This window comes from Hyperolius riggenbachi, chromosome 1 (genome assembly GCF_040937935.1).
Source record: "Hyperolius riggenbachi isolate aHypRig1 chromosome 1, aHypRig1.pri, whole genome shotgun sequence".
Lineage (NCBI taxonomy): Eukaryota > Metazoa > Chordata > Amphibia > Anura > Hyperoliidae > Hyperolius > Hyperolius riggenbachi.
In genome coordinates, this window is record NC_090646.1 from 472757947 (window position 1) to 472771535 (window position 13589).

General features: G+C 41.1%; 1 protein-coding gene and 1 long non-coding RNA gene across 14 annotated transcripts in view; one reads left to right on the plus strand and one right to left on the minus strand.

Moving 5' to 3' along the window:
* The window catches only part of LOC137521583 (uncharacterized), a 296776-nt gene that overhangs the window by 279875 nt on the left and 3312 nt on the right, over window positions 1-13589 (plus strand). The gene's annotated exons all lie outside the window — the stretch shown is intronic.
* The window catches only part of ZNF219 (zinc finger protein 219), a 130892-nt gene that overhangs the window by 42805 nt on the left and 74498 nt on the right, over window positions 1-13589 (minus strand). For 2 of the 8 annotated variants that reach the window (XM_068240851.1, XM_068240843.1), the window contains one exon: window positions 8314-8392. The exons of the other annotated variants lie outside the window; for them this stretch is intronic. The gene's annotated coding sequence lies outside the window, so the exon portion shown is untranslated. The remainder of the gene's footprint in view (window positions 1-8313; window positions 8393-13589) is intronic. 8 annotated transcript variants of the gene reach the window in all.

Sequence of the window (13589 nt, forward strand, 5' to 3'; positions counted from 1 at the left end):
CTCTCCCGCCCCTTCATTCAACTTTACTCGCCCTACCAACCCCCCTCCACCCAATCAATCCACTCATCTCATCCAGACACTCCCCTACCTCCCCCACCCCATTGGAAACAGGGACTCCTGGAACTCCTCACATATAGTGCTATATCGCATCAGACCACACCACCGTAATGCACCCGCTACCCACACTGTCACCCGTCCCCTCCTTCGCGTAAAGACTGGGAGAGAAAATGGGAGAGAGAATCTGAGGATCAGATTTTTTTTTTTTTTTTTTTTAGAAAAAACCCCTGCAATTTTATATACTGGCTGTGCTCACACGTAGTGCATCTGAATCTTTTGAATGTAATGCTACGTACACACATGCGACAATGATCGTTCGTTGTGAATGACGAACAAACTTTTAATTGATGAAAGAACGACCTAAGTAAAGTTAGTTTTTAAATGTGTGTAACGATCTGATCGTTAGAACGAACGTTACATAACGTAAAGCAACTATTGCGCTTGCGCATAAAAATGACAAGTTCCATGGAGAAATAGCGAAATGCGCATGTCAAGCCTAGTACGAACAACCGTTTCCAACGATGTACTACTTTTGCAAACGATCGTCGTTGGGAAAAATCCGCCAAGCTAGATCGTTCGATTTTACCGATCTAGCTCGTCCGTCGTTAGACTTAATGGGCGTTGGTTGCTTTTTTTTAAACGATAGTCGTTTGAAATGATCGGGGAACAATCGTTTCAAACGACTATAGTCGCATGTGTGTACGCACCTTAAGAAAAAAGGTGTGCATGGGATCATCAGAGCCCAAACTGAGGTCACGCCTGCCAAAAATGTGATTGCTGGCCATTCAAACACACTGCCGTGGGATTTTGCACAGGTTGCATAAAATCAGTATCATGTGAATGGGAAGAAGCATGTGATTTTACTGGTTATAAACTTTTTAATAGTACTTCGATACGGTTTACAGAAATAAATGCTTTGATGTGGAGAAGGATGACCACTAACACTGCATTCATAAAAATGACAATATTCTAACCGTTTCTGAATCCAGAGAAATGATTTAAAGGGAACATGCAATATTTGGCTCACTGTAGGAAGCCGTGCTTCCCTCAATTTTGCATGCTAATCAAGGCTGTGATAATTTGGGTTCTGGAAAGCTGAAGTGAAGCATTGCAATTGTAATCTTGAGACTCAGCAAGTCAGCCTACCAGTATAGGGCTTGTTGGCTAGGAAGAGATTACCGTATTGACATATACAAGATAAAATGATAGGCTGGTCAGTAGGTGAAGGTTAGGTGGAAGGGCAGTACTCCGGTTCTATTGTGAGGAGCAGCATAGTGGATAGCACTCTCGTCTGTCAGTGCTGGGTCCTCAGTGTGAATCTCAGCCAGGGCATTATCTGCAAGGAGATTGTATGTTCTCCACGTGTCTGCCTGGGTTTCCTCTGGGTGCTCCTGTTTCCTCCCACATCCCAAAAACATACAGATAAGTTAATTGACTTCCCCCTAAAAAATTAGGTGGACATGACCATGGTAGGTATTAGATTGTGAGCCCCTCTGAGAGACAGTTAGTGACAAGGCTATACACTCTGTAAAGCGCTGCGGGAGAGGATGATGCTATATAAATATGCAATAATAATTAGTATTATGAAATGAGAGGACTATTGCAAGATACTTGCTTTACGTAGATACTGCCAAATGTAAATATTTATTCCATGATGAAAAACTGTATAAATAGTAAATAATAATAAAAGTCAGAAGCTAGGTAGAAAATGGGAAGGTAAGGTAGACAAGACAAGACAAATAACATTTATATTGCGCTTTTCTCCTGGCGGACTCAAAGCGCCAGAGCTGCAGCCACTAGGACGCGCTCTATAGGCAGTAGCAGTGTTAGGAAGACTTGCCTAAGGTCTCCTGCTGAATAGGTACTGGCTTACTGAACAGGCAGAGCCGAGATTTGAACCCTGGTCTCTTGTGTCAGAGGCACAGCCCTTAACCAGTACACTATCCAGCCACCAGGATGGTAGGGTTGGAAGCTGTTAGGATAAGGTATTCACCAGGCACTGCGATAACATGTACACAATGCTTTGCTGCCTTTGGACCTATGTCTGTACTGTTGATGACACAGTTAAGATTTTTGATGGATTGCATCAAATTTTAGTGCTGCACAAACACATGAAATAAGCAGTTCATGCATTAAAGGGACTCAGAGCAGTGCAGAAACTATGGAAAGATGCATAACATTTTGAAGCTCTCTTTCTCTTTCAAATGATATATAAACCGCCGCCCTGCGCCTTTTAGTTCTCGCTATTTTCGCGATCGCAATTGCGTCTGCCGCAATTTTGATCGTGAAAATAGCGAAAACTAAAAGGTGTAGGGCGGCGCTTTATATATCATTGGGAAGAGGAGAAAGAGAGCTTCAAAATGATATGCATCTTTCCATAGGTACTGCACTTTTTGGAGTCCAGCATTGTATTACACAGGATGACTTTTCCCCAAAGTCGGCAGCTCCATTCAGCACAATGCAATGAAATACAAGGAACCCAGGGGGATATAATTACAAAAATCATGCTGGTAGGTGTGAGGATATAATTAATTAGTTGTGGGTATACTTAAAGGAATACCCACAGGCACTGCTCGGAGTCCCTTTAAACCTACCAATACTGTTTATCTGTAGTAGTGGGATAGTAGTGGGATAGCTGCAGGTACACCAAAGACAAATATCAAATGACTGAATGTGCATTTTGCTGCAATTAGCGCTGTCAAAGGTGGCGCATCCAATTTTAAGGCGCTATTTACATTGTCACATGGGTAAGGATTCATTTGCCTGAATGGATGAACTGTGCATTTGCTGTAAGGTGTAACTTGGATCTGCTAGAGATCAACTGCCATTCAGTTACAGCATAATGCATTCATATCTAAAAGTATGCCAGCAATGACTACATAGTGTGGTTATCATGTAGTAGACGGGCACGGCATGTACAGTCTGGCAAACAGCTGCTGCCCCCCTCAGAAGTACAAGCATTAGTCAAGCGCCAAACCACCAACCGTCCTGAATGGCACCAGTCGCCTACAACTGCACAAGTCCAAAAGAGCAACTGGCAGGCAGTGGGCCTACCACTGTCATCAATCCATGTAAATGAGCCTATTAGTGTTGCATAACTCTGTTCTTTAATGTGGACCTGTGTTGAGAGGGATATGTAGACTGCCATATTTATTTCCTTTGAAACAATACCAGTTGCCTGACAGTCCTGTTGATCTTCAGGCATCGGTAGTGTCTGAAGCCTAAACCAAGCATGCAGCTAATCTTGTCAGAAACATCTGATGTAAGTGCTTGTTCAAGGTTGCAATATGTTTACCTAATATTACATATTTTTAGGGCATGAAATCATACATGTGAAAAATATTACAGGACTTCTGGAAGGGACAGAATATTCTTTCACTTGTATAAGACAGATTATAACTCTTTCTATCTATATACACCACTTTTGTTAAATGGTTGTATATAGGAATCACATTAAGCGATTCTTCCTAGGCATGTACAGAAACTGCTAAACACGCAAAGAACTGACACTTTACATAGCATGCATCCCATCGCTGTCATTGAGTATACACATTGCATAGTAATAGTCTTAATGACTATTGCTTTGTTGTCTTACCCACATGATCTATTGCCTCAGTATGAGAGTGATACTGACATAAAGGTGAGAGATCAGTAACACACTGAAATCTAGTAGATTCTTTGTTTATCATATAGCTTTGCTTACGTTCTCCTACTATATTCTAATCATATGACACGTGCACACAAGTAATGCTTTGCATATATACGATGGACTGCGATGAGTAGCCCCTAGCTTACTGCGATGCAGCAAAATACAGGCAGGAGGAAGATTCCACAGGCAATATTTTACTTCAGCCACCAATATCTAAATAATTGTAAAAACAAACAAACAAGAAAATATGATCTGCTGCTTGTTCCTTCACTACAGATTTCCAGTACTAGTGTCACTTTCTAAGGACACACTGGGATAGCCCAGGTGAAAGTCACCTTTAGGTATTTCTGAGGGTACAATAATCATGCTTCATATATATTTGTGTAGAGTTTTCCTTTAACATTTAGCAACACAGGCCAGATATGCATCTCTTGGATACAAAACCCCATGGGTCACTTTTTCTAGAATACTCAGTTTGGAACGCTAACTTTTGGCCCTGTCATGTAATACAGAGACATCCATACTGCCATTTTCCTAGCTTTGTGAAGTTGAACCCAATCCAATGAGAGAAGGATGCTGTGGAAGGGTGGTTCCTTAAAGCTGCTATATATTATATAATATATTTTTATAGGGCTCTGCATTCACTATCAAAGTAAACCTGAGGCGAAAATAAATGTAACAGTTAAAGTTACACGTTTATTCCTTAGGTTATAAAACACTTGGTGGCCCCTTCTTGTGGCTGGCCTCCACTCTGTGCTGCCCCTGTAGCCCCCATTCTGTCCACTCTGCTGCTCCTACATAGCTATGTGTAGCAGCTGCCACCGGGAGTGCACTGGGCATGCACAGTTACTAATGTTTCTGAACTGCGCATGCCCAGGGCGCCAAGAATGCACTTGTACCACCAACTGTCTGATAGCAGACATCTATAACTTTTGCATTTATTTATTTTTTCAAATAAAATGTCCCTGCTACAGAAGAAGCCACAATATTGTTTGTTTACATTGAACTTGTATGTTGTACTGACCTATTACCAGTTTTTGTATATCATCTATTTACAGTCCAATTTCTGTTTTTTATTTTACTTTAAATGACACGGTAAGAGTTCAGAGACTACATTTTGGGCGGGGGCTTGGCTGGAGAGATTAAAAAAAATCTCTTCAGGTAATCTTTTGATGGGAATACACCATAAGTCTTTACCCCAATAGATGGGTTCGATAGATACCGGTAACTTTCGACATGTCCGATATTCCTTCCGATCGTTTTTTTGGCTCGATTTCTCATAGAATTGAATGGAAAAAGATAAGATAAACGAGCGGAAGATAAGAGAATCGAGCGCAGAATCGAGCAGAAAAAACGGGTGGAAAATCAAGCAGAAAAAAACGTATTATGTGTACCCAGCATTACACATCCCAAAGAGTTTGCCGAACATTATTTTCTATTGTTTTTCCTTGGACAATTGGGAAAATTCATGATCTAGAAAAATGAGAGCCATCCTAGACATAATAAAAAGGAGCATTCACCTGATTAAGTTCGATCATTTCTCTCTAGAAAGTATAGTGAAAAATTGTAAATTTTAAACTACATGTATATGTATCTCTAGATTTGTCCCCGTGTAACATGCACTATGAACTACCGGTATGTACTATGCTGCAGTCACTTACTGTAAACCTTGTACGCATGCCAGATGGTTCTCGGACAAATTGACCGATGGGTTGGTGAGAATTATGGACTGCTGGATCTTGTCCAAGCACCAACCAAGTCCACTGTTCTCCCTCCTTACCCCTTTCGCTCCCTCAAGCGCCGCACGTTGTCCCACTGCCCATGGCACCTGGAGTCTAAGCACACGTCAATGCAGCACTGGGCCAAAAACTGTCACTTAGGGATCGAGCCCCAATCCCTGCGGGTGACTGTACCAGTGTGTATGTACATACCTTTACAGCAGGCAGTGAAAATCTGGTTTTGGGCTCAAGAGGATTTTTAGTAGTTATTTATTTTCAAAAGCACCCCTTGGATGACAACTGCCAGAATAGTGTGTACTGAGGAATGCTTGCATAGGTCCTTTCCAGGGAGTGCTTTTACAAAGAATAATGGACATATTGATAATCTCCCATGAGGAGATGGACTAGTCCAAAAGCTCTCTGTCAGTAACCGTGATATAGAAAAAAAACCAGAATTTATACTGTATTATACATATGGATGTTTGTGCATGGATTTATAATTTTACAATGTTTGCGATGGTAGTCATTTAAGAGAATACCAGTATACTGTTGGGCTGATATCTAAACATTCAGGTAATTTAGAAACAAACCTTAGCTGACTGAAAATTGAGCTAGATAGATACCGTAATTTTAATCAGGGCTGTGGAATTGGAGTCGGAGTCATTTTGGGTACCCGGAGTCAGAGTTGGAGTCGTTGATTTCATAAACTGAGGAGTCGGAGTTGGGAGTCGTCTGATTTTTGTACAAAATCCACAGCCCTGTTAAGTATTAGACTAAGGAGTCGGAGTCTAGGAGTCGGAGCCATTTTGGGTACCCGGAATTGGAGTCGTGGTTTCATAAACTGAGGATTTGGAGTCGGAAGATTTTTGTACCGACTCCACAGCCCTAATTTTAATAGCTTTAAATACATAATGACTTGAGTAGCACCATTAGGACTCTGGCTTCCATCAATTGGTAGACATTGTAGGCAGGGAATGGTCATTAAGTAATGATCAACAAATTGCCAACAGAAACTAATAATCACCTTTATTTACAAAAGGACCATAAAATCATATGTCCTGATAATAAGATGAGGATGCGCTCAATACGGCCTTATCCTGTCCATGCAAACAGCATTTTCCATACCTACATACAGCAGTACCTCACTATCCTTTCTGTATGGCAATGTTGTTCTTCAGTATATGCTGATGACCACATTTTTCCAGTTGGAAAAACTCCCTCAATTATAGACCACAATATTGTACAGTAATGAGCTGCATGATCTGCTTCCACCTACAATTTTACTGTCCACTGTGTATAATGGAAAGTCCTCACCTTGTGTACTGTGTCCTAATTGAGCCCTCGTAAAGCAAAGGGGGTTCTTGACCAAAAACTGTTGGATGACAGAGGATTAGTAACCTCAGAAGTCACGGACGGCAGATGGGTATTCTGGTTTGCTGTGTGTCACCCTGCTGAACTACTGGTCGGCCAATACAAACATTATCTGTGGAGGAGTTGTGATGACAATAGGAGTGGTGAGCCCCAGTACGTCCAGGTTGACTCCATATGCTGAGTTTCTCTATCTATAGTAATTTGTATAATCTACAACAGTCTCATTACCAACAACTATACAGTGCTCTGGCTATGAGCGCTTTGAGTCCCACAGGAGAAAAGCGCTATACAAATGTTCAGATTATTATGTAAACTTGTTGAATACACAGTGGTGAACAGTAAAATAGATGGTGGATGCACAGCATTACCATATTGCAGTCTATGATGGCAAAGTTTCTTTGCGATCCCTGCATTTACTAAAGAGCAACATAGTCCTATCATATACTAAAGAGCAACATAGTCATATAAAAGGGATCACGCTTCGCCACATAATAATGTATTATGCTGACGCACATGCATTGTGGGGCAGAGCTAGGGCGCACGAGCTGGAACTGGACCCACCTTTTCTATCAATCCTCTGTACTGAGAAACTGTTCTCTTCCAGGCAAGAGTTTTATGTCTGTAATTCCTTATCAGTGAGGGTTACACAATAGTCTGACTAGGCCCCGACAGGAAAGGGACTATTACTTGCATACCTGAGTGGTTAACTCTTACAGGCAGAAAATGAAGAAAAGGAACACAGCCTAGTTATTTCTATGCTTGGCACTGTACATATACGTCTATCTGATGTCACATTGGGAACACTTTAAAACATCATTTGACATAGATGAAACAACATATTATTCAATCACAGAATAGATCACATTATCGCATCAATAGTCCTACAGCACAGATTGTATCATGTATGGACACATCTAGTTGAGAGCAGCCTACCTTCTAGGACATGTGGCTCTCTCCATAAATTTCTCTGTACTAGTTTTTTCTTGTTTTTCTCAGCAGGATATTACCCAATATGTTTCCTAAAAACTGCTCCAATAGGTACTGAGGGTCTAGTGCTCAAGTAGTTGTCTACCATTTACAGCACAGCGCCATCCCATGGCGGGAGGAAGTAGCCGTGAGCTGTGTCATTCGTTTTTGAGATAGCTTGACTTAAAGTGCTCCTACATGTGAACATGCAGAAGGTACATAAACATGCCATAAATAGGAGTTGGCCATAAAAACACAAAATGCCTGACTAATACTAATTCTCTGGCTAGACTACATTCTGAATCAGCTGGAATAGTGATCTACTGACTCCTGGATCTGCGCACTTGTTTAGGTAAATGACTTAAAGTAGTGGGTGCCCAAAAATATCATCTTCAGAAGATCCAGAATGGCAGCCACCCTATTTCTGTTATGACAGGTTAACCTTAAGCAGATAAATAGTGCACAGAGGTCAGAGTAATCTACATACTCCACTTGCTGCCGCCTGCTAGTGATGTATCCAGAATAGTGAAGTTGTATAAAGCTGAAACTCACCTTACTCCGCATCCTTAGGCATGTGTCACTTTCTATTTCTCATTCTCCCTGTCTGTCCTACTTTTTATTATAGTAGTTCCTACATTAATAGAACAAATGTTAGAGAACCAACAGAAGAACAGGCTGTGAATTATTAAACGCTATTATAGATTTATACTCAGGAATGACTTGGCCAAGACAAAGTGACCCCAAAAATTCCTGCAGGAGACATTCAATCCGCTTGTCATGTATGAAATCTATTATTACCAGTACATAATATGTGTGAGTGCACTCCAGCCCTGTGTGCATACCAGTCTGCATTGTAGCAATGTGTACAATGCACTGATGATGTAACATGAATAACAATGTAGCTGCTGAGGTAACTGATTTGGTTATGAATGCTTTGTGTATCAGCTATAAGACGACTTCTGATATACACATGTACATATATTTATAGTGCATGCACAAATGTACAATTATTTGCTATCAACTGTAAACCTCATTACACTAAGCTTCAGTTTTTAAGTGGAGAAAAAAAAAATACTCCCAGAAAACCCAATTAGGTCACTAATGCAGAACAATCAAACGTTTGATTGCATGAAGAAAGGAAGATAGGCATTCTTGTTTTTCCTCCATTTTAAATCAGGTTGGGAATTCCTATTTAGGCTGCATTGACACTGTATAACTTAAAGGTGGCCGTACACTTATAGATGGACACCAGATTCAATCATCAGATAGAGCCCTGTCAGATCAAATCTAATCCGAGAGGGATCTAGAATTGTCACACACTAGCATAGATATTTAGTCAAATTCAGCATGTAACCGCTGTGTTTAATGCAGAGCAACTCTATGGGCTGTCGATTTGCCATTCATTCCGACCTGCCTCAATTGATATCTTCCTTTGTGTGGTTGGCCGTTTCGACTGAGTTTGCCCCACAATCGATCGGACCACCCGCTGCATCAATTTCTAGCAGATTCGATCAGAGTGACTAAATCTGGTAGATATCAATGGGAAAAGTTGTTCAAGGGAATCTAAAGTCGAAATAAACTTATGATATAATGAATTTTATGGTTAGAACAGCTAGGAAATAGAACACTAGAAGAAAACAATAAAGTCTCATATTATTTCCAGTGCAGGAAGAGTTAAACTTCAGTTGCTATTTATGCAAACGAGCTTCTCTGAGCTTTCTGACCTAACTTGGGTCGGACACAGTGCTATTTTCTGAAGCCCTTATGCATCAAAGTAACAGCTAGAGGTAGCTTTAGATAAGGTTTTACTGCAGGGGAGTTTAAAGGATCCTTAGCTCTGCTGTTTCATAGTTTAAAAGACAGAGTGTGGTTCGTATTTGTAAATATAACAGAATGATGCAATGTTGTTAATAAATATGTAACTGAAAATAAAAATATGTGACGCATTTCTTTGCTACTAATGTTCTATTAATTATCCGTACTACATATATAATTCTTTATAACATAATTTTTTTTTTGCTTCAGTTTCACTTAAAGGGATACTGTAGGAGGGTCAGGGGAAAATGAGATGAACTTACCCGGGGCTTCTAACGGTCCCCCGCAGACATCCTGTGTTGGCGCAACCACTCACCGATGCTCCGGCCCCGCCTCCGGTACACTTCTGGAATTTCAGACTTTAAAGTCTGAAAACCACTGCGCCTGCGTTGCCGTGTCCTCGATCCCGCTGATGTCATCAAGAGCGCACAGCGCAGGCCCAGTATGGTCTGTGTCTGCGCAGTACACTCCTGGTGACATCAGCGGGAGCGAGGACACGGGCGTGCAGGCGCAGTGGTTTTCTGACTTTAAAGTCAGAAATTCCAGAAGTGAACTGGAGGCGGGGCCGGAGCATCGGTGAGTGGCTGCGCCAAAACAGGATGTCTGCGGGGGACCATTAGAAGCCCCAGGTAAGTTCAGCTCATTTTCCCCTGACCCTCCTACAGTATCCCTTTAAAACAGACTCTGAAGCGAGGATAAATTCTATTTTTAACTTGTATTACTGTCAATGACTATAACAGCTGCTAAACCGACACCAACCCACGGCAAAACGAGGGGTTTATACCCTCCAAATCCCCCTGCAAAATGCACGACTTTCTTGGTCGTGGATTTTGCTCCTCCTGGAGGCAGAGCTATGAGCTGTAGCTCTGCCTCCATGCGCGTCAATCGCCGCCTCTCCCCCACCCCTCTCTGTGAAGGCAGATTAAGAGGGGTGGGGAGAGGCGTCGATCAGCCGGGATTGACGCGCTGAGAGGCAGAGCTACAGCCATTAGCTCTGCCTCATTCAGGAAGCGCTCCCCGGACAAATGAGAGGGGATTTGGGGGGTATAAACCCCTCATTTAGCAGCTGTTATGGTCATTGACAGTAATACAAGTTAAAAAATAGAATCTATCCTCGCTTCAGAGTCTCTTTAAAGAAAACCTGTACTGAAAATAAAATTCAAAATAAGCATACACAAGTCATACTTACCTTCCATGTAGTCTACTCCTCAGTGTCTTTCTCCTGTCCTGCGTCCTATTTGTTCACTGTGATCAAGGGAATTTTCCGTCCTGCATTTTGAAAATAGCCATTACCCATAACAGCTTTCTGGTCAGCACACAGTTAAACTGTAACATCGCCCACTTGAGCCATAGGGAAACATGGACATTGCCTGGTACATCCGCTTTCCTCTCAGCTATAACTGACAGCAACTGATATTTTACTGACAGCAACTGATATATTTCAAATCTGACAAAATATTGTCAGAACTGGATGGGGTTATTGTCAGAAGAAAATGGTGAGCTTCTGAGAGGAACTGATGGCAAGGTAACTCTGTAATTTTCATTTGAAGTTACCTCATGTGTTTATTTTAAATATTTTTACTCAGTACAGGTTCTCTTTAAGTGTATGGCCACATTAAGTGCAAGAATATACAACAGTGCAAAACTGAACTACTCCCACCTCAATTCAGTAAAAACACTTTTGCAAATTGTGTAAAGGCAGCCACGCAGACAAGTATTACACAAAATATGGCCTATTGTACAGTATTTAGCTGATTTGATTAGCTGATACCATAAGCGCGAACAATCTCATTAGAAGGTTGGATTTTTTTCAAGCAAGAATAAAGATCATAAGTAGTATAAGTTATCTGCCTGTTAGCTTAGGATAGGCAGACTACCCTCAAGCATAGCATAATAGTGACATATGTGTGCTGATTGGAGATTCATACAATCAGGTCTCAGTGTGTACAGGCAGTGTAAAAGGAAACCTGATGTGACAGGAATATGGAAAAACTCTTTCTGCATTCTAATTTTAAAGAATGCTGATTGCCTGGCTGTGAAGCGGATTTGAGGCCTTTTAGAGTTCCTGGTTCACTGGTTTAGAACAAGTATACAGGTCAGGTGTTCTGTCTCAGTGGAAACTTATGATACTTGTTTTAGGCATCAAACTCAAAAAACACTGCAGCCAAACATCAGCATGCCAGCTTTAAAAAAAAAAATGGATGACGGCCTACATATTGCCCTTACATCTAGTTTCCTTCAAAGGGAAAATCTAATTGATTTTAAAGGGGAACTGAAGTAAGAGGTATATGGAGGCTGCCATATTTATTTCCTTTTAATCAATACCAGTTGCCTGGCAGCCCTGCTGGTCTATTTCTCTGCAGTAGTATCTGAATAACACCAGAAACAAGCATGCAGCTAGTCTTGTCAGATCTGACTTTAAAGTCGGAAACACCTGATCTGATACATGCTTGTTCAGGGACTATGGCTAATAGTGTTAGAGGCAGAGGATCAGCAGGGCTGCCAGGCAACTGGTATTGCCTAAAAGGAAACTGGAAGCTAGGAGTGTTAAAGTTTGCTGCCAGTCAATTGATTAGTGCAGGTGATCGCAACGTTCCTGCTCTGTGCAGCTACTTGCTCCTGAGGCAAGGTAACCGCTTTTGGACATTCTCATGGCTATAGTACTCTACCCAGGGTACATAGTAGTGTTGCCAAGACTGCAGACTAAACCGAACTGAGCTTTCTATTATCATAAACCGACTGCAAAATGAAAGGGCAAAATCATTTATAACAAGAATGCTTTGGTCTTGAACAGCACAAACCACTACTGATGGCAAATCAAAATGACAGTGGAATTTCCCTTTCATTTTAGTTCTGTATAGCTTATTTGAAAATTAAACATTGCTCAAATTTGTATTGCTTCATCCTCAGATGCTGTCAAAATTAGCATCAAGATTGTGTAAAAATGCAGCAATTGTCACTGTCTAAAGCTTTAGTTTTTCACTGTGTAAAAACACACAAATACATCAAGCTGATAGGTTACACTCTGTCAGGCTTATGGAATACAGCAAATCAAACTACAGTAGCCCATAGTAACTACATATTATTGACCTTTCATCAGGATAGTGTTGGCAGAAGCATGTAATATAATTGGTTATTGATGAACAACGACCTGTCTAAAAACATGAAGAATATATACCGTTTGAATACTGTGTAGGCCGATTCTTAAAATAGAGGTTATTTGAGGCAATTCACGCAGGTACAGAGAAAAAGAAAAAAACCTCATAGAATTATATATATATATATATATATATATATACACACACACACACACACACATACAGTTTTCTACACGCGAATTAAGACATGTAGCAGAATATTCTATTATTATTTACAGTTCAAAAGATCTAATATTTACCGTCTACACTAAACTGCTAAAATCAGGAGCTAGACATGTTTGTATCTGTATTTAGACTGGCTGATGCTTTCTCGGAAGTAAGAGTACCAATAAACAAGATAAAGTGATCATCTATGTTCTGAACCACTCTGTCCTTACAATATTTTGCGCTGATGATGTAGTCTTGTATATGCCTCTCACACATCAATAGTTTGCAGAAAAGATTTCCTGATATCGGCACTCAAACAGACACAGACTACTAGCAGGTAAATCTGAGAGAAAATCCGATCCAGTAAATAAACTTCTGGGCAGAGATCTGTGTTTCAGATATGTTTAGATATCACAACGGAACCTTTCTGCCAACTTTTATCTGATGTGTATGGGTACCTTAGAGCTACGGATGAGATAAGGCCAGGTGCAGCTGCTCCATCAGCACTACAGACATCCTGATCAATGGAATCAGCTGTGTAGCCACCATGTGTTCCCTACGGGGACACACCATGTGGGCAGCAGCACACTTTCACCTTCCATTCCTCAATAGCACCATATGGGTGGCTGGCTCTCCTAGTATTCCCAGAGCTCCTTGATACTTTAGAGATGTGATGTGTGCTATGGTGCATTTCACAGCAGGAGGAAC